Source organism: Lithobates pipiens, unplaced genomic scaffold, assembly GCF_037356315.1.
Source record: "Lithobates pipiens isolate NorthernLeopardFrog02 unplaced genomic scaffold, aLitPip1_a1.2 Scaffold_27, whole genome shotgun sequence".
In the NCBI taxonomy this organism is placed as follows: Eukaryota; Metazoa; Chordata; class Amphibia; order Anura; family Ranidae; genus Lithobates; species Lithobates pipiens.
The window spans coordinates 173,702,909-173,706,157 of record NW_027507788.1 but is presented as its reverse complement, the minus strand read 5'-3'; the positions used below and the strand labels follow the sequence as shown (position 1 = coordinate 173,706,157).

Below are 3,249 nucleotides of genomic sequence, written 5' to 3'. Positions count from 1 at the left end.
GTGGGCGGGACTATGAGCGGCGCTCCTGCTGTGTTTAATGCTGCCTGGCGGTGTAGAACCATGTCAGTCAGTCCGAGCCCAACAATCTAGCGGTGAACAGCATGAGCTTGGCGAGTGCCCAATGATCTATTAACCCCTGCTGCAGTACTACACATGCTACACTCCGCCACCGACAGAGACATCATGTTTTACACAAGAGGAGGAGGGAGGTCAGGGTCGGGCCCCTGCAGTCACAGTGCAAAGGGAACGTCATTCCTGCTGTAGAAAAAGTACAGGAACTATGCTCCCATGCATTCCTGCAAGGCTCGACCCCTGTCCTCAGTGCAGGAGAAGTGACTGCCAGGACGCTGGGCTGTCATGCTGCAGAGCAAGAAGAGTATGACAGCCCAGATTGCTTGGCATCTATACCTCCTGCACTGAGGACTGGGTAAATAGCTAGGTGATAGAGCTCTGTGCTGTGGAAAGATGGGGGGGGGGGGGGTTAGGTCTGTTCTGGGGGAAAGGGGTAAGATGGGTAGCTCTGTAATGGAGAGGTTGAGGTTGAATGAAAGGCTCTGTAATGAGAGTGGAGGAGGAGTTGTGTAGTTGCGTTTCTTCCAGTCATACCTCTGATGCAGGGACATTTTTTCCTTTCAGTGACACCATTAATACGGGTACACATTTTCTTTCAGTAACACCACAGACACAGGAGCATTTTTTCTTGATCAGTGATACCACCAATGTAGGGACATTTTTTCCTTTCAGTAACACCATTAAAACAGGTACACATTTTCTTTCAGTAACACCACAGGCACAGGAGCATTCTTTCTTGATCAGTGACACCACCAATGTAGGGACATTTTTTCCTTTCAGTGACACCACATATGCCGGGTAATTTTTTTTTTCTCAGGACACAACCAACCCAGGGACATTTTCATTTCAGTGACACCACCAACCATTTTTCTTTTCAGTGACACCACCAACTCAGGGATGTTTTTTCATTCCAGTCACACCACCAACATTTTTCTTTTCAGTGACACTGCTGGTACAGGAAAAATGTTTTTCTTTTCAGTGACACCACCAACCCGGGAACAATTTTTCCCTTTGCCACTGTTAGTCCCATAATTGAACACTCATTTTTAACTTTGCACTGGTATTATTTCATTGCATGCAACAAACATTACACACATTTTGGCACTCGTCATTATTGGCCTTGTCCCCCTTCTCCACCAATGGGCGGGCAGGGGTGTTTCTGATGGGTAGTGGGGAGGGGGGGATGCATAGTTTCCCATCTTTGCCTTGGGCACTGATTGACCTTGACCATTGTACCAGCACTGTGAACAAGACTTTATCCTTAAAATGTCACCTTAGTTGTTTGATACAATAAAGACAATCAGTGTCTTGTTTTTTGACAAAATATCTTTTTGATTCCTAATTTTACTTTTTTGTTTCTAAGGGTGTAGATAAATGGGTTTAATAAGGGTGAAATCACGGTATACATCAGCGCGACCATGGTATCTTGTGATAAGTCATAATTAGACTTGGGTCTAAAATACACAGTTATTCCAGGGCCGTAAAATATTGCAATCACTATCAAGTGAGAGGTGCAAGTTGAAAATGCTTTCTTCCTCCCAGAACTTAAATTACCTTGTAGAATTATTGAGATAATTTGTATGTAGGAGAGCATTATCAATATAAATGAGCCAATCATGATACAACCGGCGGAGGTAAATATTGTCAATTCATTGATCCAGGTGTGTTGACACGACAGTTTAAGCAATGATGGGACTTCACAGAAAAAATGGTTAATCTGATTTGATCAGCAAAATGGTAAAGAAAACGTAATAACTGTGTGTAATGCTGCATTGATTGCACCAATGGACCATGATCCAATGATGTGCTTAACGCAAGCTCCTTTATTCATAATAACTGTATATAACAGGGGACGACAAATGGCATTATATCGATCGAATGCCATGACAGCCAACATATAGCACTCAGTTCCTGCCAGAAGTAGGAAACAATACACTTGGATGACACAACCATAAAAAGAAATGGCTTTAATGTTTGACAAGAAGTTGGACAACATATTGGGGGTAGTAGATGTCACATAAAATATTTCCAAAAAGGAGAAATTGGCCAGGAAAAAGTACATCGGGGTGTGCAGATTGGCAATTAAATTATATGTTAGGATTATACATGCATTTCCAGCCACTGTTATGACATACATGAACAAGAATAGTGGAAAGAGCAAAGGTTGAACTTCCTTTAACATGGAAAATCATTTGCAGTCATTTTCTATTTCTGCAAAAGACAAAAGTAATGATTGATAACTTTTTTTCGATAGCATTCTCTTTGGAAAATTGGTCAGTAAAATGCTTTATAGCAGTTTCACAAAATCTAGTTTTCTATATGAAAAGAATTTCTCAGCCCCTTTGGTATAAAGGTAAACATTTTGTGCTCTATTTTTATTATTTTTTATACATCCATCTGTTAGTGGCTGGTACCTGGTTGTCAGTCATGGGTGGCATATGCCGTGGAAGACCTTCATCTGAATTGTTCCTAGCATCCCTAAAGATGGTGACCAGAGTGTCTTGGAAGACCTGCACTTGAATTGTTCCCAGAATCCCCAATGGTGTTGACCAGGAAGTCTTAAAAGATCTGATGTCTTGGAAGACCTGAATCTGAATTATTCCTAATATCGTCAATGATGTCTTGGAAGACCTGCATCTGAATTGTTCCTAATATCGCCAATGATGTCTTGGAAGACCTGCATCTGAATTGTTCCTAATATCGCCAATGATGTCTTGTAAGACCTGCATCTACATTGTTCCTAGAATCCCTAACAAGGGGGGCCAGAGAGTTTTGGAAGTCTGCATATGAATTGTTCCTAGAATACCCATAAACAGTCATTAGTAACAGGGGGCAAAGTAAAAAGAAAAGTGCTAGGGTTGAGATTTAAACTTCAGTGATTAAATATTAATATTAAATATACCATAACAATGATTTGTCACTGAAGTACCAAGTGCTTTGTAGACAAGAAAAAACACTTGATGGTACATTTTCTATTAAAATAAAATCAGATGTTATATTATGATTAATAACCTTTTTCTATAGCATTCTGTTGGAAAATTGATCAGTAGAATGGTTTGTAGCAGTTTCACAAAATCTAGTTTACTTTATGAAAAGGATTACTCAGCCCCATTGGTATGAAGTTAAACAATTTGTGCTCTATTTTTAAATCAGGGACTTTATGTTATACATCCATGT

The 3,249-nt window shown here is 40.3% G+C and overlaps 1 pseudogene; it reads right to left on the bottom strand.

Moving 5' to 3' along the window:
- Positions 1–1,372: 1,372 nt before the first annotated feature.
- Positions 1,373–2,257, bottom strand: LOC143932999 (olfactory receptor 5V1-like; annotated as a pseudogene).
- Between the last annotated feature and the right edge of the window lie 992 nt (positions 2,258–3,249).